Consider the following 23,055-nt stretch of genomic DNA (forward strand, 5'->3'; position numbering starts at 1 on the left):
CTGCTCCTTTGCCCATCCTCTCTTGCAAATGGTATCATCAGGATTCAGGAAAGCAATACCCCAGGCCACCATATTCGTGTGAACAGTTATCTCTAGTTTAGCAGAGCTATGAGTTATGTAGGCTGTCACAGATGTTGCTGCTATCGTGCAGAAAAAACTTGAGGGTTGCGTTAATCAATCTGGCATAACTGCTTCCCCTTGGTCCAGACCATCTTCAAGGGTAGCTCCATATAATGTGCATTAGAGTAAAATGGGAGATTGGCAGGGCATGGATTACTGTGGCTGGGCTATCCTGGTCCAGGAGTAGCTGGTGAACCAGCTAGAGCTGGAGGTAAGTACTCCTAGCCGCTTGAACTTCTAATGACAACACTGGATTCAGGATTACCACCAAGCCACACACCTCCTGCTTCAAGGCCATTGCAACCCTATCACAAAGAGGTTGCCCACTCCCAATTCCCAAATAGAAGAAAACACCCACCCTTCCACCTTGGCAGCATTCAGTCTCTGTTGGTCCTGCTAAAAATCAACCAGCTTTGGCATTTCTGCCGAAGCCCAGCTGAGATGGGTCAAGCTAATGTTTCCTCCATGGACATCTCAAGTTGGACAACCACCACCCTCTCAAGAGCATTGCACCTGAAAGGGATATTTGTGAAACATGTGGTAGCTGTCACGCTCTGGATCTGGGAAGGGCTTCTTAAGAAGCGGCTGCATCACCCCATCCATGACAACCTGTACCACATATTTCTCCCCCAAAGAAGCACAAACCATTCCTCACACCCACTCAGTCAGCTTCTTCCCGCTAACATAGAAGTCAGTGCTCCAGTGCAGAATAAATGAAGTCACATACAGAGAGGAATTTGGGCTGTTGGGAGTTCCATTATCCCTCTCCTGTTTGCACTGGGAACCGTTGTATTTCTGACAGCAGCCAGGAACATCCATCTATGCTTGCAAAATGTAAGCTGAATTTACCAGCATTTAATAACGTATTTCTGTCTTGGTATCAGATGATACGTGTGTCAGTGATTTCTTGAGTCTACCAACTGCTCACATGCTTTTATCAATTAGAGAGCACTAAGCAGAAAACAAACACCTTGGCAAGGATACGGATTTGATATTAAAAACCGCTTCTTTTTCTGTACTGGGAATTTTATATAATGAAACCCCAGCATGAGTTCTAGCAGAATCCTGGCCTTGAATTTGTAAGTGGAGTGGGTGGGTGGGGTAAATATTTCCTGAAAGAAATGGTATGTCTGATCCTGCAGGTCCTTAAATGAATAATTGCACAATGAAAAATTTAACTTTACTGGGACTATTCATGTACGTAATGGCTATTTGTATGAAGGAAGTTCTGGAGTTTGAGCATTAAAATTGTATAATCCATCATCGGTTTGTCATTTTCCTTCGGTGACGTTCAGTCTTGTTTCTTAACATTTGAAACAAAAAACATATTTAACTCTGCCAGAACCATCTCGCTTGCTACGCTTGCCCTCTGGGTTCAGTTAAGCACACTGCATCTCTGTTACAACCAAAGTGGATATGGGGCACTCTAAGGTCACATGATGCACACCAGATGAAACGCTTGTCTGTTTAGCCCAATATTGTCTACCCTTGACTAGCCAAGGCTTTCTGGAGTCTTAAGCAAACAACTTTCTATTTGATCATCTTATAGACAACAGGGAACTAACTAAATCAGACCCAAGTTCCATTTATCCCAGTATTCTGTTTCCTGCAGTGACTGACTAGATGTTTTGAGGAAGCCGGACTTAAGGCAGTTGCCTTTTCTTGCTGTTGCTGCCAAGTGATTGATGTTCACTGGCATAAGGTAAAGGGACCCCTGGCCATTAGGTCCAGTCGTGGCCGACTCTGGGGTTGCGGTGCTCATCTCGCTTTATTGGCGTACAGCTTCCGGGTCATGTGGCCAGCATGACTAAGCCGCTTCTGGAAAACCAAAGCAGTGCATGGAAACGCCGTTTACCTTTCCGCAGCAGCGGTACCTATTTATCTACTTGCACTCTGACGTGCTTTTGAACTGCTAGGTTGGCAGGAGCTGGGACCAAGCAACGGGAGCTCACCCCATCGCAGGGATTCGAACCAATGACCTTCTGATCGGCAAGCCCTAGGCTCTGTGGTTTAACCCACAGCACCACCCACATCCCCTGTTCACTGGCATACTGACTCCAAAACTTGTTTCCATTAAGACCATGAGTTTTGATCAGACCTGTATCTGACCGACGGCCCATTCAACCAGAATGCTGTTCCTACAGTGCCCAACCAGCTGCCTATGGGCAGCAAGCAATCGGAACATGTTTCACTTGTGTTCCACAGCAACCAATGTTTGGAGACATGCCACCTTTGATGCTGGAGCTGGTGCACAGCCATCATGGCCAGTAGCCACCAATAGCCCTATCCCTCCATGAATTTGTATAATCCCCTTTGAAAGCCAACCCAATTGGTGGCCAACACTAAAACTTGTGGTAGCAAATTCTGTAGTGTAATTCTGTACTGCTTGGGGGAAAAAGTGTTTCCTTTTGCTGTCTTGGGTCACCCCCAGCTTCTAGTATTTTATTTATTTTTATTTAGATTTATGTACGGCCCTTCATCACAAGATCTCAGGGTGGTTCACAAGTTGAAAATACAAGGTTGAAACACCAGTAAATAGTTCAAAACAACAAAACAACAACCTCCCCCCCCCCCAAACCTATTTAAAAGGCTGTAGAATATTAAATCTGCCTTACAAAACAAGACAAAAATTGAAATACAAATTCAAAATACAAATTAGCATAACAGTTAAGAACAATTTAAAACAACCCTGCCCCAAATAGGCAACCCCCTCAAAAAAATTTTTTAATAATGTGGGAATGTGTAGGCAGGTAGGAGAGGATATATTGATTAAATATGATCCCTCCTCACTCAACTCTTGAGCAATCAGCAGAGCACATTCCCTTGCAGCTTGTAGGGAGCTGTTGATGGTTTCAGTCTTTTACTTAAGCAATCCAGGATGCCTTTGTGCAGACTGGGATTCTTCCTGACGATTTCCCCTTTATTTCCCCTCTTACTCAGTTCACAGCAGCAATCTGTGAACAGGCTTCATCTTGTGGTCACAGTTACATTTGTAGGGTAAAACATGTAGAGAAAACAAGTCTGAGCCAAATCTCAGACTCGCAAGACGTGTGGCTTGCCTCCTCTGTAATGGATGAGCCCAGGGATTGGCTAAGAGCCAGGAGCTGTAGAGTTCAAGTCCAAAAAGAGAAAATTGAGGGAAAGGGATAGATAGTACGAGATCTATCCACTTTCTCTGAACCATGCATAATTTGATACTCCTCTGGCATGCACCCCCTTGTTTTGCCTTTTTTCTAAATTAAAAAAAACACCCATGTTGTAGCCTTTCCTCCCTTAATAATTACCGTAAAATGTTATAGCTTCATCTCCTTCATGCCATCTCAGCTGTAGTCATCACTGCACCAGTTATCATTTAGAGTTTAGACAGCAACACAAGAGGGTGCCTTATACCAGGAAACAAGGCGCAATATCCAACCAAGCAGCTCCATTAGCACAAGGGCTTGCACAATGGAACTTCTTTTCCTTCTCGTCTCCCCACACACCCGCCCCATAGCTGGTGTAAGAGAAAAATAATGTGCATATTAATTCAGGTCAGTGTATCTCAAGCTTGAATCTCCAGCTGTTTTTGGACTACAACTCCCATCATTCCTAGTTAGCCAGACCAGTGGTCAGGGATGATGGGGATTGTAGTCTAAAGGCAGCTGGAGACTCAAGTTTGGGAAACACTGATATAGGTGATGGATAATTTTATGATTAAGGGAAAATCAAGAGGGTTCAAGATTATGGGGACATGGAATCGTGAAATTAGCATCAAGTTTCAGCTAAAAGCAAATAGGAATTTAGGACAAAAGCAGAAGTATACCAAGGAACATGCAAAACATTTTCCTGACATTCCAGTTGTATAAACTGATGAACACAGGATTTCAATAGCTAATATGCTTACATTACAGATTTCAGCAATAAACTGCTTAGCTAAGGCGTTCTAGCGTGATGACTATCTCAGAGAGAATAGTGGAACGAGGCCAGATCATGTGTACTGCAAGACAGGATGAAGTCATGTTCTTGCCCAGGACCGTAATAAGCAATGAACTGTGTTCAGGAGATGAATGGCAGGTTTGGGAACCAATCAGAAAGAGACACCCTGAGTTGGATGGAAATAGGGCAAGGCTATGGTCAGATAGATGCAAGTAATATCTGAAATGGAGGAACTAAGTAAGCAAGAAGGACTTCGCCTCAGACATGCGAGAACATTTGTATGAATTGTACATTACAGTTTTAGCTTAACAAATCTTTAAAATCATTTGAGCTTGTCCGACCCATCACTGCTTAGTTCAGAAGGTTTGGAGACTCCAATTAGCTCCAAGTTTGTATCTTCAAGGAGGGCAGCAGGATCCCAGTGGGAGCATGTTGGGGATCACATTCTAAAATATCTAATAAAGAAAAATTCCTATGAGGGCTGGGGAAACCCAGAATAGATGTAGGGTATGTGTGGAGAAATCATAGAAATTATAGAAGCGTTGAGTTGGAAGGGAGAAGAAGAGTTTGGATTTGATATCCCGCCTTTCACTACCCAAAAGAGTCTCAAAGCGGCTAACATTCTTCTTTCCCTTCCTCCCCCACAACAAACACTCTGTGAGGTGAGTGGGGCTGAGAGACTTCAAAGAAGTGTGACTGGCCCAGGGTCACCCAGAAGCTGCATGTGGAGGAGCGGAGACGCAAACCCGGTTCTCCAGATTATGAGACTACCGCTCTTAACCACTACACCACACTGGCTCTCAGAGAGCTGCTCTGCCTCCTAAAGTGCTTTTGTTATGTACTGAGTTGAATAGGATCCAAAAGGCAGCAGTCTGATTGGTCCTAGAACAATAGGATTCAGAATGCAGCAGTCTGATTGGTCCTAGAACAATAGGGTCCAGAACGCAGCAGCCTGATTGGCCCACAGGAGCCACCCAATCCAGCTTCAGGTGGAAGTGAATCCGCAACCTGATTGGCCTACAGGTGAATCCCGGAATTAGCCAATCACGTGGGGCCCATTGTGTAAATAATGTATATAAAGCAGACATTCTCGGGGAACTTCCATTCCTCCTCACCACTATGAGCTGAATAAAGAGCATGAAATCCACTCTCGACTCTGAGTATATTTCAGCTTTATAAATGATAAATATTGTCAAGATATGAGAGGAATGAATTGGAAACAAGCTGTTGCAGCGAAAGGCTTGCTTGCACCTCCCCACTCTCTTTGTTGCAGTGCCAGGAACTTCAGCTGGAGAGAGAGGTTCATCATACTTTTCAAATAAAAAGAACATTATGACAAAAGACTATAAAAACAAATGAAGCCTTTCTCCTAGATCGGTTCTCAAATTTTCTCTAAAGTACTTATCTTTCCTCTTGGCAAGGAATATTAATTATATTAGTGTTATCAATCAGAAAACATCATTAAAGGAGTTACGGCTGAATGTGCAGTTTAATAGTCCCCAGCTAATTCCCTCAAAACTCTTACCTTGCTTAAACAAAAGTCCCTCTAGGTTTACATACGAAAAGTCAGTTTGGGGAAATAACTGCGTTCCGATCAGTTCATTTTTCTTTGCCATAAACCCTCAGATGGCACAACATTTATTTATAACAAACTCTGTTTTTAAAAGCGTACAAAATTATGTGCAGAGGTGGGAGCCATAAAAAAAAGTTGCCCACATCAGACTACTGCCCCAAATAAGGCTTGTCACTTGCTACATAACTACACGTAGGGGTCAGATTCTGGATGCACAGGGTCAGATTCAGCTACAGCGCAAGGACTCCCACCAGCCCAGTGGGGCTTTCCTGCCTCTCCTCCCCACACAGGCCCCCCAAAATCTGCTCTGGAGGGGACACAGAGAAGGAAGGTTGTTCAGTTGCAAGCACCAATTCTTGTGCAGATGAAACAATCTCTTTAGTGCTACACTGAATTCCACTCATAGCTTGTGAACAAGGCTGCAACGTTTAGCTGATGAATTGGTTCCATTAATCAGTTAAAACCCTATTAATCAATTTTAAAAGATGCTCTCAACTCAAGTTTCTTTTTTTCTTCTTATTTTTTTTAAAGTGTTGTTAGAGATTTGGGGCAAACCCTTGAAATGAACAAATCCCAGGGTTTTGATTCATTGGGGAATGGATTAAAACATGAACTGCAGGGCTGTGCCAGGCAGGGATCTCCTGGGCTGCCTTATGCAAACCAGCCTGGCTGGCTTAGGGAAGGACGGACATGTTAGCATTACAGCAGAAAACCATTCAGTGTAGTCAACAAGACAAGGGTAACTTCTTGCCCAGGTGTGACCAGAGACTGGAGATTTGGAAGGCTGCCAGGCTAACTGCTCTGGGAGAGGGCAAAGGTCTTCTGGTGTTATAAGAATGTTAAGGTCTCATATATAGAATAAATATTCATAAATGTACACATATCTAAATATATGAACCATGTGTCTGAAATAGTATGGGAGAGCAATCCTGAAGCCATTTTGACTCTCCCAATGACCTCAGATATTCCTCTGCAGTAAGGGAGGCAAATGGAGAAAGCTTTGCCATTGTCTGTTTGCTTGCAAATCCTGTTTTAAGGGCCTATTTGTGTATGAATAGGGTGAGCCTGTGATCTGGATTCAGGAACTAACGTATTAACCATCACAAAAGAATGGTCAGGCTGCCCAGGTAATGCAATCAGTGACCATTTTTAGGTATCCTGGCAGAAAGGCTTTCTGCTGTAGACCACCACCTTCTGTGATGTATGTATCATTTGGGGGGGGTGGTCTTCGGCTACAGGGTGGGCAATTTCAAGAGTCAATATATGGGCTGGTGCGCCATTGTTCAGGGCGCACCTCCCCCCTGCGTGTGGTGACTGGGGACCCTGTTGCAACAGTTTATTTTCCTTTAATAAAGACCAGGCTTACTAGCTGCTTTGCTTCTCAAATATACTCTGGTTGGCACTTGTTATTTCCTCCAACCAATAGGGAACCGTCAAAGCCTCTATACGGGCTCCGGAATACCCCATAAGGGAAAGGGAGCAGTTTTTTCTTATAACACTGGGAAGAGGAAAGGGGAGATTTCTCTTGGCAAGGGAGCAGGAAGAGCTGCCTGCAATGCTTTGGGCCATGCTGTAAGATCTGGACTCCCTCCATGCAGACTGAGGATGTAAATAGGTGAATAAACCCTATTTCTTAAAGCTACGACTGACTCCGCTGCGTCTTCTAGTCTCCAAAGGGATACAGACCCTGTGTGGGCGCCTGAGACCCCATGCACTCTTGCCACTGCTTGGCAGAGAGAGGGGGCAGGCAACAGGCTTTTGTAACCGTATTTTTAATATGAGCACTCACAACAAACACGGCAGCCTGGAGCCATTTTAGGAGAGGCATTCCCATACCTTCCAACATTTCTCCAACAAAAATAGGGACGTCCTATCCCATAATAACAAGAAGAAGAAGAAGAAGAACAACATTTATACCCCACCCATAGGAGTGGGTTGCCCCAGCCACTTTGGGCAGCTTCCAACATATATAAAAACATAATAAAACATTAAACATTTTTTTAAAAACCCACTTCCCTATACATGGCTGCTTTCAGATGGCTCGGCTGTTGCATAACTCCATACCCTCTAATATTTGTCTGATGAAAATAGGGATGTCCTAAAGTGGGATATTCCAGGATCCAATCAGAAACCGGAATGGCTTGTGTAAATCTGGGACTGTCCCTGGAAAATAGGGGTGCTTGGGAGTGTCTGCATTCCTGCTTTTTACACAGAAAGGGATGTTTCTTCTAAGATGATGTCTTGACTGACTGAATGAATTGATGCTATATAGTAGACACTTTAAACACATTTTACTTACCAAGCAAAACTAAATTATATTTATTTAACCAAAATACCTTTTTGAATTCTCAAGTCGTGTTACAACTTTTTAGCACCTCTCATTTTTGGAATTTGGAAAAAATTTCGACACGCCCTACTAGAGCAGAACAGGAAAACTAGAATAGGATGAAAGGAAGTAACTTGAAAAGGGCACACTGCAGCGTTTTGTGGCAAGAAGGCCTGTTCGTTCTATTAATATGCAAATGTATGCAGATATAATCAATTAAAACTCCAGCAACACAGATTTTTGAGATCAGACAACAACCCTATTTATAAATACAGTCGCATTTGGTTGGAAGAGGGCTGCACTCAGACTGACTGAAGCAAACAAAATGTACACTTGCACATTCAGGCCTCCCCTGTTTGACATGTACGTGCTGTGCAAAGTAAATGGGATTTGTGCTTCTGAGTGGCTTAGGTGCTTTAAAAAATCCCAGCTTTAGCTCTCACTAGAAGGTTTTCATTTTCTATTATATTCAGATTACTTCTCTTCTTTGTTAAGTCAGTTAGTTATGGTCTTTAGAAGGCTGCTGTCGGCAGAGGTGGCTCTTCTAGGGACATGCAGATGTACGCAGACTCTTAGGTCTCATTCACACCATACACGCAAAGCACCTTTATACCACTTTAACAGACATGGGGACTCGCTTAACAAACTACAGTTCCCAGGGTTTTGGGACTGGACAGCCATGACTGTTAATAAGGCAAAGGGACCCCTGACCATTAGGTCCAGTCGTGACCGACTCTGGAGTTGCGGCGCTCATCTCGCTTTATTGGCCGAGGGAGCTGGCATACAGCTTTCGGGTCATGTGGCCAGCATGACTCAAGCCGCTTCTGGTGAACCAGAGCAGCGCACGGAAATGCCGTTTACCTTCCCACCGGAGCGCTACCTATTTATCTACTTGCACTTTGACGTGCTTTCAAACTGCTAGGTTGGCAGGAGCTGGGACCAAGCAACGGGAGCTCACCCCATCGTGGGGATTCGAACCGCTGACCTTCTGATCGGCAAGTCCTAGGCTCTGTGGTTTAGACCACATCGCCACCCATGTCCCTGACTGTTAATAGTGGTACATAAAAGTGCTTTAAACGCATGGGGTGGCATGCAACTAAGTTTGATTCCGAGTAGACCCACCCACACTTGATGCTAGTACACACTACTTGGCTGGAGTACTGCACTGCAAAATTGGCTGTGTTTTGCTTCAGGGATTGTTTCACAAAGTTGATTTTCCTTAAGTTTGTAGATGCTTTTAAATTATGGTGCTGGAGGCTCTTGAGAGTCCCATGGACTGCAAGAAGATCAAAGCAATCCATTCTTCAGGAAATCAGCTCTGAGTGCTCACTGGAAGGACAGATCGTGAAGCTGAGGCTCTAATACTTTGGCCACCTCGTGAGAAGAGAAGACTCCCTGGAAAAGACCCTGATGTTGGGAAAGATGGAAGGCAGAAGGAGAAGGGGACGACAGAGGACGAGATGGTTGGACAGTGTTCTCGAAGCTACCAGCATGAGTTTGACCAAACTGCAGGAGGCAGTGGAAGACAGGAGTGTCTGGCGTGCTCTGGTTCATGGGATGACGAAGAGTTGGACACGACTAAATGACTAAACAACAACAAGTTTGTAGAGGTTAGTGTGTCAGATTAGGAGCTAGGAAGCAGGATTCAAATGCTCACTCAGCCATGAACTTCACTGGGTGTCATTGGGGGCCACTCACTGCCTCTCAGCCTAGCCTACCTCACAGAGTTGCTGTGGGGATTAAATGAGGTGGGGGAGAACCATGGATGCCCCCTTGAGCTCCTTAGAGGAAAAGAGTGAGATGGATGAAGTAAGTAAGTAAGTAAGTAAGTAAGTAAGTAAACTGCCCTATACCCATAGATCTCAGGATGGTTCACATCGTAAAATCACAACATAAAAACCACAATACATAATAGAAGTAAGAACAACAACAAACCAATAACCGCCTCCCACAACACATTTAAAAGGGCATCAGATGTCAATCAGCCAAAGTCCTGGTCAAAGAGGAACGTTTTTGCCTGGGGCCTAAAGGTGTACAATGAAGGCGCCAGTCGAACCTCCCTGGAGAGGGCAGTCCACAAATGGGGAGCCACTGCAGAAAAGGCCTGTTTTCATGTTGCCACCCTCCAGACCTCTCACGGATGAGGCACACGAAGAAATTATGTAATAAATACAGTCAACTCACTGAAGTGTCCATTAATTTCAATAGGTCTCCTAGGGAGTAGGACAAGCATTGGAGCCAACACTTTGTCTCCATTGTCAGTGCATGTGCAGGAGCACTAAGGTAGCATCCACCACATGGGCATTAAGGCAGGATCACATACTACAGCTGGGCAGGTATCTCTGATAACCAGCTTCAGAGCAACTGTGTTTTCCTAGCACATGTCTGATGATCAGAGCAAGGGGAAGGTGGAGAAGAGCTATCAGCGATGTGTAAAAGCGATGCTGGGGTGTAATTTGAAGTGCAAGCAATTAGTCAAGATATTTTTTGATCAGCAATAATGCATGAGAGTCTTGAATGCAAGTGATTCCTTGCAAGAAAAGGCAGACCAGTGCAAGGAAAACTCCAACAGGTTCAGAGCTGCCAAATCCTATGTATAAATTCATTTGAAGCATATTCTTCCTCCTCCTCCATTATCATGGGCAGTTATTTCCTTGCATATCATTTCCCAGACTAAATACTGATGTTGTAATGCAGCACCCCTGGAGTCTGGTGGGAGCAAAACATAACCTCCACCTGCAACTTGGTCCAGAATTCTCCTTTCAGGATGTGGTGTGAGGTGATGCAACACTCAAGTTGGGTCCAAAGCAAAGTTCAGGCATGGTATAGATCAGACTGAAGCAAGACGAGGGCCACATTCATACCATGAATACAAAGTGCTATGATACTGCTTTAAACAGTCATTGCTTCCCCCAAAGAATTCTGGGAGGTGTGGTTATTTTTTTAAGGGTGCTGAAAGTTTTCACGAGGCACCTGTTCTCCTTCCAAAGTGGTTTAGCCATGAATCCGTCTCGATGGTTCACACCACATATTTAATTCACACACCCCCCCCAATAACCCTGGGGACTGTACTTTGCTAAGTGCCGTGGGAATAATAGTTCTGGAGGGATAAACTACAATTCCCAGGATTTTTTCGGTGTTTGTGTGTGTGTGTTCCAGAGCTTTCCATACAGCCCTGGACTTTTTCTGTGTGTCTCTCAGCAAGAACCATGGGTTCATCTGGTGTTGTGGTGCCTGATGCCCTCTTCATATCTTTTGTCTCATCTGTCAGATAGAAATAATCTTTCCATAAATGATGCCCAAAGAACACACCGTAAATAGTCACGAAGTATCTGACATTCGCCAGCTAAAAGGGCCTGGGTGAATCATTCACTTGCACAGCAGGTGTGGAATTCATTACTTCTTTTTTTAAAAAAAGCTTTTTAATGGGTTTGTTATGAAACGCAAGCCTGGCGACGAGAGCGACCTGGAGCCAGGAGGAGCCAGTAGCCTCTTAGCTGCTTAAGCCAAACCAGCAACTTGGCAGTTCAGGACACAAACAGTTACCATCTTCTCCTTTTCTTCAGTTGCTATTAAAAGGTCAGGAGAACAGGACAGACTTAGCTCGGTGCCTCTAAGATGGCAATAATGGCTCCAGGCAAATCTTCTCAGGGAAGGAATTCCAGTGTTTGAGCAAAATGAGAGCTCAAATGTTTGGGGTAAGGAACCCTTAATGGCACTGGGAGTAAAGTAAGAATACTTGTAATAAGTTACCTGTACCAGTGGGGGCGACAGAGAGAAAGGCAGCCTATTCTTCTCTCACTGATTCATTTCTAGGAACAACCTGTAGGCTGTTTTTCTCTCAGCCTTTATTTCCTTCCGACTTACTTTTCAATTAGTGTTAGATCTTCCTTTCAGTAACTTCAGGTGGAAAAAATTCTGCACACACCCTTCTTGAAAGAAGAGTAGATGTGGTTCTGTGAGAATTAGCAAGCTGAAATTCCGTTTGTTCTTTTCTTTTCCTCCACAACAAAGATGTCTTGACCTGACAGCGTTTGTGGGGTCTTTTGACCAATTGAAGCTACAGAGAAGCTGTGAAAGCGGTTAAAATCCCTGCCCTCTCCATCTCTCCAGGGATCACGTTGCAAGTGACTTGCTTTCGCCTCTTTGCCTCCAGGAACTCTCTGTCTCCAGTGGGAGAGCCCGTTTGTGTTCTGAGGAGACAGTTCGGCGCGGCAATAAAAGCAGACAAAACAATTTCCTTTTCCTTGCCGTCCAGCAATTTTTCAAGCTCTCCCCATGTGAGAACAATATGAATTTTTCATCCGTTTATAATAGGGGTTTTTTTTTAAATGGTGGATGAATACCTTAGGCCAAAAAGCACCCCTGGTCCTTTCTAGAAGTGACTGTGCCATATTTGAATGTAGTCACGTTAATAAAGTGTGCAAGAGAGACCACAGCAGAAGTGTAAGTGGGTTCTTCAGGGGATTGGAGGTCTTGCATTGGTGTTCCAAAATTGTTTTTAATCTTCCCATCTAGCCCACAGAATACTTGAGTATCCTATGTGTTAAATTGTAGGTGAACATATCAGACAACACAGCGATTCTTCAAACAGCTCTTGTTTATTGACAGGCCAGAACAGAACTGAAGGGTTCAATCAGCCTGCTTATATAGAGCTCCAGTACAACGTAACTGTAACAATTTTCTAAAACTATCCAATCACTGAATGTCACTTTTGATCCCTTATTTGCATAACTATCTACAGTATCCCCCTGCTGGCCCAGGGTGAGAACTTCAGTACATAACACTATGGGGACCTTATTGCATTTCCATCCCATCTGCCTCCCTCCAAGGAGCTTGAGGTACATGGTTCTCTTCATCCGCATTTTATCCTCACAACAACCCTGTGAGGTTTCCTTAAATGAATTGCATAGGTTTTTAATCAACTGATCTGACTCAGGGGGTGAGGAACTTGAAGCCAGACAGGGGGCAAATGTGGCCCTCCAGGCATTGCCATCTGGCCCTTGGGATTCTCCCCAGGACACCCCCAGCCACACCTCTCGCTGGCCTTGCCCCCGTCTCCACCTCAAGTACTTTTGCCTGGCTGGAATATGCCGTTGAGCTGCATCAAATGCCTGGCAGGAGGGGGGGGTGTGTGTGTGCAGAAACCAGAGGCGGTTTTAGGGTGGCGTAGTTACAGGGGACAGCAAAAGCATGCTGTAGAATGGAGCAAGAGAGGCAGTGGGTGCACAAATTTAGTGTTGCACAGGCCGCTGCTGAAATTTGAGAGTCCAAGCTCCGCCACTGCAGAAACCTCTGACTCTGTGTGAAAGCTGCTGTACAGAGGGAAAGAGCTGTGCTCCTTGCTCCACCCACATTTGCCTCTGGCCCCTCCCACCACTGGCATGACACCCCCCTCCCCTACAAAGGCCACCCATGAAAGAATCAAACCCTCAGGCTGAAAAATGTCGCCCAGCACTGATCTAACCAATGTGCAGTGCAGCACATGTTTACTTTGAAGGAAATCCCACTGTGCTCAATAGGACTCACCTCTGTCCACCCCAATTGTATGCACAGAAAATTGTAGGTCTCCTGTCAAGATTGGAGCGTTGCTCAGGATAATGTGCAATCGGTGTGCCCTCATCCCTAACCATGCTACCTGGGGCTTGTGGGAACTGTATTTCCCCAAAAGACCTAGAGAGCAGTAGGTTGGTGTGTACAGCAGTGTCTTTCCCTTTATCTTCCCAATAACCCTGTAAGTTAGCTCAATGCTGAGAGACAAATAAGTGGCCTAAGATCACCCAGGAAATGATGTGGCTGAGAAGGGATTTAGACCTCTCCAGTCTTCAGCCCAGACATCATCCACCACACCACAGCCGAACTTTCCACTGTCTCTAATCTTGCATTGTGGTGAATCAATAGGTGGAGCTGCTGCCGCCCCATTCATAATATGTTTAGAACGCTGCAACTGGTTTCCCTTTGCCCAGAATATTTTAACTGCTGTAGAATGTTTTTGCTTTGTTTTTAAAATGTGCATCAGTTTGCAACTCTGGGCTCCTTTGGGAGAAAGGGAGGGATATAGATAGTGAAGCTGGTGATGACGACGACAACAACAACAACAGTTAGTTGCAGCCAGAACTGGTGTGCCAGTCACGGGTAAAGTACCTTGACGCTTCCTGAATCAAAAAGTCAGTGTTTTGTCCCCGCACATGGTTTATTCTTTTGCAGAACTCTCTCCTCCCTTCAAACTCCAATGAAGAATTAACCACCAGCAATTTGCATTCTAAAGGAAACTTGAACATCTCCACAGGCCTCTATATATACCCAGCAGCTATCTCCATCTCTGCTTGTAAACCTTTGGGGTGCTGACAAATGACTGAAACAAGCCTGTGAAATTTAGAATCAGCTGCCTTGCCATTCATTCCATAAAAAGAGAGTCATCTCACTGACACCACATGGGCCTCTTTGAGCTGTGACTTCTCCTTTCTGGCTTGTTTCTATGTCCTGCTATATCCCCTGCTGCTGTTGCTGCTGCTCTGACTGGTGTTCTTGACTTGGAGCCCAGATATCTAGTAGTGAATTGTTCCTGAAGACCCCGAGGCAGAAGCTTCTTTCATAATTGGAAGTGCTCAGCTGCAAAGCACTCAGCCTGCACACAACACACACACACACGGCTTATATTTTTTAACGCAAGCGGTTTCAAAGCAGATGTTGCAGCAGCAGGGAGCAAATACTAGAGAGGGTGTTGTGCACTCTGGTGGAGCTCAGGTGCTGTCTTTTGAGGACCTTTGCATTGCTGGAGAACAGGAATAATAATAATAATAATAATAATAATAATAATAATAATAATAATGCCTTGTTTTCCCTTGGAGAAAAGCTCCTTTGTGGAAGGTGAAATAAAAAAATTAAGGTATATATATATATATATATATATATAATGTTATATATAAAATAAATGTCCATAAATGTACCAACCAAGCGCAGACATAGATGTGTGGACCACATGTCTGGAGCAGCACAGGAGGACTGCCCTGAAACCATTTTCAAATGTTTCCTCTGCAAGGAGGAAGGAGGTGGGGGAGCCTCCCCATTGTCTTTTTGTTCACAAATCCTGTCTTAAGGGTATGTCTGTGTATGAATAGGGTGAGCCTGTGACCTGGCTCAGAAGCTAAGTATTTGTCATTACAAAAGACTGGCCAGCCTCCCCAGGGTATCCAATCAAGTCAGCATTAACAGGTAACCTGCCAGACAGGAGGTAAACAACTCACTCAGATATCTGTTGTAGACCGCCTGTTCTGTGATGTAGGTATGATGTATTGGGGGGGGTCTTGAGCTACACCCCTTCTGTGATGTAGGTATGATGTTTCTGGGGTGGTCTTGGACTCCAAGGCGGGCAATTTAAAATGTCCATATAAGGGCAGACACACCTTTGTTCTGGGTCCTCCTCCTTTCCTGCGTGTGAGGGGAGCACCCTGTTGAAACACTTCAATAAAGAGGCTTAATATAACCCTTCGACATACAAAAGTTTTAAAGAAAAACTGCGGGGGGAAATGTATTACATAACCCAAAACTGAGGTGGAGGGAAGTCAATAACTTACATGTTTGTCTTTGTTTTTTTTCTTTCTTATAATTAAGTTATGTTGTTCTTATTATTGGTTTTTTTTTCCGTGAAGAATTTATTTTCAGTACATATGTGTGTATATGTGTGTATGAAAATTAATAAAGAGAAATTAAAAAAAAGAAAAGAAAAGAAACAGTTCAATAAAGATCAGGCTTACTAGCTGCTTTGCTTCCCAATATTCTATGGTTAGCCTCTGTTATTTTCTCCGACCAATGGAGAACCTGCAAAGGACTCTATAAGGGCTCTTGTGTCCCCCATAAGGGAATAAGGGCAGATTTAACATTTATTACAAAGGAGTTCCACCCCGCCACCGACAACCTTCAGCCTGGAGACATGAAAAACGTCCTCCTTGCCAGATCCTCAGTCTCTCTTTCTGTATAGCTGTATAGCTCAGCGGCAGAACATCTGCTGCACATGCATAAAGTCCTAGGTCCAATCACTGGCAACATCTCCAGGTAGGGCTAGGATGGTCCCTTGCCTGAACTCCTGGAGAGGTGCGGCAGTTCCTGTAGGCAACCCTGAGTCAAATCAACCAACCTGTGACTCAGGATAAGGCAGATTCTTGTGGCCCCAAAAAACCACAGGAATGGGGTCTATATAACTGGTGGATTTGTGGCCTGAACTACAGAGGGGGTTTGCATCTGGCCACAAATCCTCAGGTAGTCATTCTTCTCGGCATCTGTCCCTGGAATGGGTTGGCCATGATGTGACACTGTTGTTCCCTGATGGACTTAGATCATCTCTGGGGGAAGTTTTTACTCCTAGCACTCTATACCTTACAAAGCCCACTTGTTGCTGAGCCAGGTTCAAGCTTCTTGAATTAATTCACAACGTGGTTCCGCGGTACTTCACAGATCGCTTGAACCCTTCTATTGTTGCTCGAGCACTGAGATAATCTGCAAGAGCGTCGCTGGGCATCCTCTGAGTTAGCAAGGCTCATTTGACAACAAAAAGGAACCAAGCCTTTGGTGTCATTGGCCCAGCCCTGTGGAACTCTCTGCCACTAGAGATTCAGCAAGAACCCGCATTTAAACACCCGCTGAAAACTTTACTGTTCTGCCAGGCAATTAAGAACACATCGCCCACAGTGGTTAACTGATGTCTGCTTTTAGCCTTTAAATATGAATTTGTATTGTACAGTTTTAAGTTTTTATTGCTGTAAACTGGTTTGATATATTTTTTTAATGATGCAGCAGTATACAGATATTTTTATAAATATCAGGGTGGTGCCCTGAAAATGGATGTTTTCTGCCATTGCCTGGGTGGCATTCTAGGATGCTGTTCCTCTGCCTTCTGTGAAACATCATCCATCAGTTGTTTCAGAGGTCTTGTAAAGACATTCCTTTTTGTGCAGGCTCCATGACCCATAAGATCAGACCTTGCTACTACCGAATCTCTGTGTTTATAATAACGTTTTGTTGCTTTTTTTTGTCTGCATCCCTGTTTTTATGGCCCTCTGCCTCTTCTTGTAACAGTAATTTGTTTTAAACTGCTTTTAATACTGTGTTCTTAAATTGCCCCAGGACCTCATGCTGGAAATCAAAACAAACAAACAAACAACAACAATAATAATAATATGTTGCATCCCACTGAAATTAATGGATGTAAGCTAGCCATGTCTATTAATTTCAATGGGTCAACTGCAAATAGGGCTATTAATGGATGATGGTGACTTGGAGGTATTAAAATATTAGGTGGTTTTAAAAATACTTATAAATGGAACGGTTTGGGGAACAGTAGCAGAGGAAGATCAGGGAAAGCAAGGAGGAAAAAATGCTTTTGATGATATGGCCTACATAGAGATGAATACCTTGTATCTACGTTAAAAACTGCCTTACAAATGCTGCCTACTGGATGGGTGGTCTGATGGGATAATGAGCTGCTTGTGCGTAAAAGCTTGATCCCTCTGGGGTTTGGCTGGTCACCCAAACCTAGGCACTAACGGAGCCTCCCAAAGCATGACTCCGTCAGTCGCTGGTAGAATCCGACAGTGGGCGTCTACGGAACTTACTCCAACATAAAAGTTGTTTGACAGACATGCGCCTCCTGGACTCTCTGCGTGACAGCTTCCGGCGAGGGGTGGGGGTTGCTAAAGGGGGTCTTGTTACCTCCTCACTGTTCTCACTAGAAGTATCCCAGAGCCTCTCCCCCGATTCCCTTTCCGCTGGAACTCCTGCTCTCCCCCTACTGGTTCCTTCTTCTGCTGTAGAGTCTCTCCTATTCTCCTGGAGCCTCTCCACCACCTGTCCCTCCGATGGCAGTTCCCTGACATCCGGCAACGATTAAGTTTCTTCAGGAGGCAACGTTTGTGCGTCATACATTCTCAGTTATCACAGCCTTGCCGCTCATGAAATGAGTAACCACAACAAACAAGCGATGAGGAACAATAAAAAGGTGACTTCAGGATGCCTTAAGAAAAAGGCCTGTCGGCACAGGTTCATTTCATAGTGTCTGGATGAACAGCCGGTGAATCAGGCCCCAAAGGACTTGGTTTTCCGGAAAGAGGGTAGAAAGAGAACAAAACAAACTCCCCCCAAACCTGGGCTTGTACGACTGCGCCTCCACGTTCTGTGGCCTATGGGGTAACTTTCTGGTTGCAGGAACCTTGGGTTTTATTGATTTATCACGATGCATGGCTCAAGACCCCAGCAAGCGATGGTCCAGGGATTCCAGTGCTGTATTACCAGGGTTCAGTTTCTTGCAGAATGCACTCACTGCAGACTGGCTAATCTCTGCCAATATTTGCATTTATTTACAAGTATGCTGTCTGAGCGTGGGTGGAGGCTCACAGCTTAAACCAGACACCCCAGACATCTTGCATAGCTCCATTGAGCTCTCTGCCCCTCACCCTGATCTTGAGAAGTTTGCAGTGCTTACCACGTTCCTTAGAGGAGAGGACTGCCCTAATATATTTTGCAGTTTGAGGAAGGGTGGCCATCTTTGCAGAGGACCTCTGTTTGTAGGGCTGCCTGGTCCCATGTCCTGTTTCAACAAAAATATCCCTGAGAAAAGAGAGTAAGGGCTGGCAAACAGCTAAGTGGGTCGCAGGCACCCCCACTTTGGTGAGATGCAGTGTATTTTTGTTTGTTTGTTTGTTTGTTTGTTTGTTTGTTTGTTTGTTTATAGGCTAGATTCAACTAATCCCGTGCACTAGCAGAAGCCAGAGCAAGGATGCTGCTAAAGCAACAGGGATTTCCTCTGCTCCCCTCATGCACAACCCCCCAAAACTGCTCTGGAGTGCCAGGAGAACCCCCAGAACAGCACACAAGGGAGATCATTCTGTTTGGCAAGCAGAAATTGATGGAATGATTCCATGATGCCGTATTGAATTTCACCCAAGCTTTCTAAACATGCACCTATGCATATAAATCAGCACAGGGAAATGTTATATAAATCTGTGCCCTCTTTCGGAGGGCTGCAAAAACCAAGATGGCGTCCCTCACCTTCCCATGTTCAGAAGCTGACTAGACTGGCTGTTGAATCACTGCTGGAGATGGTGACAGGCATCATCTTGCCACCCTGGACTCCTTTTGGAGGGAGGGAGGCACATAAACTGGATAAAGAAATAAATAAATCTTCCATTGCACCTGAGAGCAGCAGGCTAGTTCAGGAGGCGAAGGTTCAGTCCTTGTGTGGCACAGACATCTCTGGTCTCCAACACCTCACAGCCGCTTCTTAGACTCTGCCACCCGAGGCAGCCAGCTCACTCTGCCCAATAGTAGGGCCCTGCCCAGCCCCAGCCCCTGAGCAAAGCCTCCCACTTTATTTGGATAGAGCCGCCAATTCACATTGTTCTCTGCAGGATGACACAAACAGGAAGGCAAGGCTTTGCCTGCAGGAGCTTACAGTTAAAAATGTGTTGACAATGCAGGAAGGCAAAATTATGCACGACGTGGAGAAAGTTGACAGAGGAATGTTTTTTCTCCCTGTCTCGGAACACTCATGGACATCCAATGAAGCTGAATGTTGGAAGATTCGGGGCAGATAAACGCAAGGACTTCTTTGTGCAGCGCCTAGTTGAACTATGGAACTCCTTCCTACAGGAGGCAGTGATGGCCACCAAACCTAGATGACTTTAAAAGGCCACTGGAGAAATTCTGGCAGGAGAGAGCTATCGCGGGCAACTAGCCACAATGGCTACGCCCTGCTTCCACGGGAGGGGAGAGGGCTCTTGTGCTCGAATCCTGCTTGCGGGTTTGCCACAGGCATCTGGTTGGACAGTGTCAGAACAGGTTGCTAGACCAGAGGGGCCATTGGCCTGATCCAGCGAGCATTATGTTCTGATGTGTGTGTGTGTCAGCAGGGTAGGGAAGAGGATAGAGGGAAGGGTGGGGAAAGGCAGAGGCTGCGAGGGTGAGCTCTTTCCACAGGTGTGTCCATCGCTGTTCCATGTACAGTGGTACCTCGGGTTACATATGCTTCAGGTTACATCCGCTTTAGGTTACAGACTCCGCTAACCCAGAAATAATACCTCAGGTTAAGAACTTTGCTTCAGGATGAGAACAGAAATCGCACGGCGGCAGCGGGAGGCCCCATTAGCTAAAGTGGTGCTTCAGGTTAAGAACAGTTTCAGGTTAAGAACATACCTCCAGAACGAATTAAGTACGTAACCAGAGGTACCACTGTACTATTACTCCTTCAGTTACTTCCATGCATTGTATTCCTCGTGAGCAGGGCTGCTGAACTGCCAGGCAGCGAGAAGAGTGGCCTCACGGAGAAAACCAGGCCGAACAAAGAGAATTCCTCCCGTCTCATTAAGAAGCGAGTCATGATTTTGCTGGCTAAGTGCTATTTTTCATGTGGCATACATTACGGCCCACTTTGAAGGCCAGACCACGGTCGCTTCTGCTAGGGAGCTGGCCCAGACTCAATTTCCCTTCTCCCCCTCGTGTGTCCGTCGTCGTCGGTGAGCTCTTTGTGCTTCTGCAAAAGTATCACAGATTCCGCTCGGGAAGCGATACGTAGAAAATAAGGAGGCAGCACTTGTCGGCTTTAAGGAGCCTGCTCCCCGCGACAGGATCATCGTAATCCATCAGCATAATAGATAACATAAGCCACTATTAGCCTTTAAAAAAATATTTTAATTAAAATACCTGCCTGGCGTTGCCAGCTTGAAAGCCAGATTAATGGTGCGCTTTAGAGTGAGAATGCAAAATAGAAGGAAAGAGGTCTTCAGATGTCAGGGGGTTCAGAGGATTCTCAGCACCGCGCCCCGTTCTCCACTTACAGACCTGCCCTACAGGGCAAATGGGGAGCTGCCCCACCAACCCCAAAATTCCAGGCACATCTGCCTTCTGTCACTCCTGCCTGCAAGCTTCCTCTTCGGTCTCAATGATGCTTTTGCAAAACCCATCAGGCCAGAGAACAGAGACAAAACTAGACTCTATTGGCTCTGCTTGCCATTGGCTCTGGCGCCCCCTACAGTTGGGCCCCCTGCCGTCCATCCTACCAGTTGCAACGGGCACAAGACACCACTGCCTAGGGCAGTGCTACATGGAATGGATTTATTGACTGCATTGAAATTGCGCCTTTTTATCCAAGGAGCCCAAGGTAGTGCACACAGTTCTTCCCCTGCTCATTTAATCCCCACAACAACCCTGTGAGGTAGGTGAAAGTGAGAAGAAGCAAATGCCCAAGGTCACCCAGTGAGCTTCATGGCTGAGTGGGGATTTGAACTCTGGCCTTCTAGGTTCTAGTCTGACACTGTTGGGCTACAACTCCCATCATTCCTAGCCAGCATGGGCAGTGGTCAGGGATGATGGGAGTTGTAGTTTGAGAACATATGGGGAGCTAAGGTTGAGATATAGACTCCTCTACCTACTATGCCGGGACGCAGGTGGCGCTGTGGGTTAAAGCCTCAGCGCCTAGGACTTGCCGATCGAAAGGTCGGCGGTTCGAATCCCTGCGGCGGGGTGCGCTCCCGCTGCTCGGTCCCAGCGCCTGCCAACCTAGCAGTTCGACAGCACCTCCAGGTGCAAGTAGATAAATAGGGACCGCTTACCAGCGGGAAGGTAAACGGCGTTTCCGTGTGCGGCTCTGGCTCGCCAGAGCAGCGATGTCACGCTGGCCACGTGACCCAGAAGTGTCTCCGGACAGCGCTGGCCCCTGGCCTCTTAAGTGAGATGGGCGCACAACCCCAGAGTCTGTCAAGACTGGCCCGTACGGGCAGGGGTACCTTTACCTTTACCTACTATGCCACATTGGCTATAAAGTGAAACAGTGGTGATGTGGAGAGGGAATATAGGAAGGAACAGCTACAGAACTATTTTTTGGAGCAAAAGCAAATGCTATCATCTGCTGTAGCACCAGGTAAGTCAGTTCTTGGTATGAGCTTTCGTGTGCATGCACACTTCTTCAGATACCTGGTATCTGAAGAAGTGTGCATGCACACGAAAGAAGCTCATACCAAGAACTGACTTAGTTGGTCTTTAAGGTGCTACTGGAAGGAATTTTTTTTTTTTTGACTATGGTAGACCAACACGGCTACCTATCTGTAACTGTAGCACCAGGGAAATTGATGGTCTTTCCTTGCTCTGGCAAGTGAATGAGGCGATAATGAGTCTTTCAAGTTTTACTATCATTTGTGACAGAGAATGGGGGAAAGAATCCAAGAGAGGCCGAATACTTCTCCTTTCCTTTGATGGGGTTCCAAGCAGCTTAAATGGTAACACTTCTGTGCAAGATGCCTTGCAGGTCTAATTAAATACTCAAGATTGCATTAAAGCTGGCTGAAGACCTTTCGTTAAAGGTCCATAGGCTTTATTACAACATGGACAAAGGAAGCTGCCTTGTGCAGAGTCAGACCACTCGCCCACCCAGCTTAGTCTTGTCCACACTGACCGGCCGTGGATCCTTCCTAGTCCTACCTGAAGAGGTTGAGATTCGAACCCGGGTCCTGTGCAGCCAGACGTCAGCTCTGCTGAGTTATATGGAGCATAGCCCCAGGAAGGTACGCCCTGGATCACAGTTACCCTGATCCTAAGAAATCTGTTATTACACTGTGTGGTGCTATTTGATGTGTGCATGTAAAAAAATAATAATGGCTCAACACGGCCTCCTGCATTTCTGACTCTCCCTGGGGATGTGGCGGTGTGGGTTGTCATGGTGAGAGCCTGCTCTTCAAAATTTAACTGCACCCAGAAAATATATATATATACCCAGGGTTCCCAGTGCTGCATGTCCCTCCTAAGGAAAACACGAGAGGAGGTTTGACAGAGGAAAATTGGGAACTGGGCAGGGCTTGACTTTTCCTCACCAGCTTGTGGTCCTCTGTAAATATCCCTGGAGCTGCTTTAAAGCTGCCTCTTACCTACCCATCTCAGGCTGGATTTTGTAATCCTGAGGACATTGGATGCGGGTGGGGCTGTGGGTTAAACCACAGAGCCTAGGACTTGCTGATCAGAAGGTCGGCGGTTCAAATCCCCGTGACGGGCTGAGCTCCCATTGCTCTGTCCCTGCGCCTGCCAACCTAGCAGTTCGAAAGCACGTCAAAGTGCAAGCAGATAAAGAGGTACCGCTCCA

The 23,055-nt window shown here is 45.7% G+C and overlaps 1 long non-coding RNA gene across 3 annotated transcripts; it reads right to left on the minus strand.

The window, feature by feature from the left end:
• Positions 1-16,676: 16,676 nt before the first annotated feature.
• Positions 16,677-20,779, minus strand: LOC310832749. 3 transcript variants are annotated; one of them, XR_014558402.1, is made up of 4 exons: positions 20,628-20,779; positions 18,978-19,087; positions 18,412-18,536; positions 16,677-17,066 (listed from the first exon to the last, which is right to left on the minus strand). It is a non-coding gene; the product is annotated as an uncharacterized lncRNA (long non-coding RNA). The 3 variants fall into 3 exon arrangements; XR_014558403.1 differs by lacking the exon at positions 20,628-20,779 and adding an exon at positions 20,343-20,430; XR_014558404.1 differs by lacking the exon at positions 20,628-20,779 and having other exon boundaries at positions 18,978-19,393.
• Between the last annotated feature and the right edge of the window lie 2,276 nt (positions 20,780-23,055).

The sequence above is a fragment of the Podarcis gaigeae genome, assembly GCF_964106915.1.
Source record: "Podarcis gaigeae genome assembly, chromosome: 15".
In the NCBI taxonomy this organism is placed as follows: Eukaryota; Metazoa; Chordata; class Lepidosauria; order Squamata; family Lacertidae; genus Podarcis; species Podarcis gaigeae.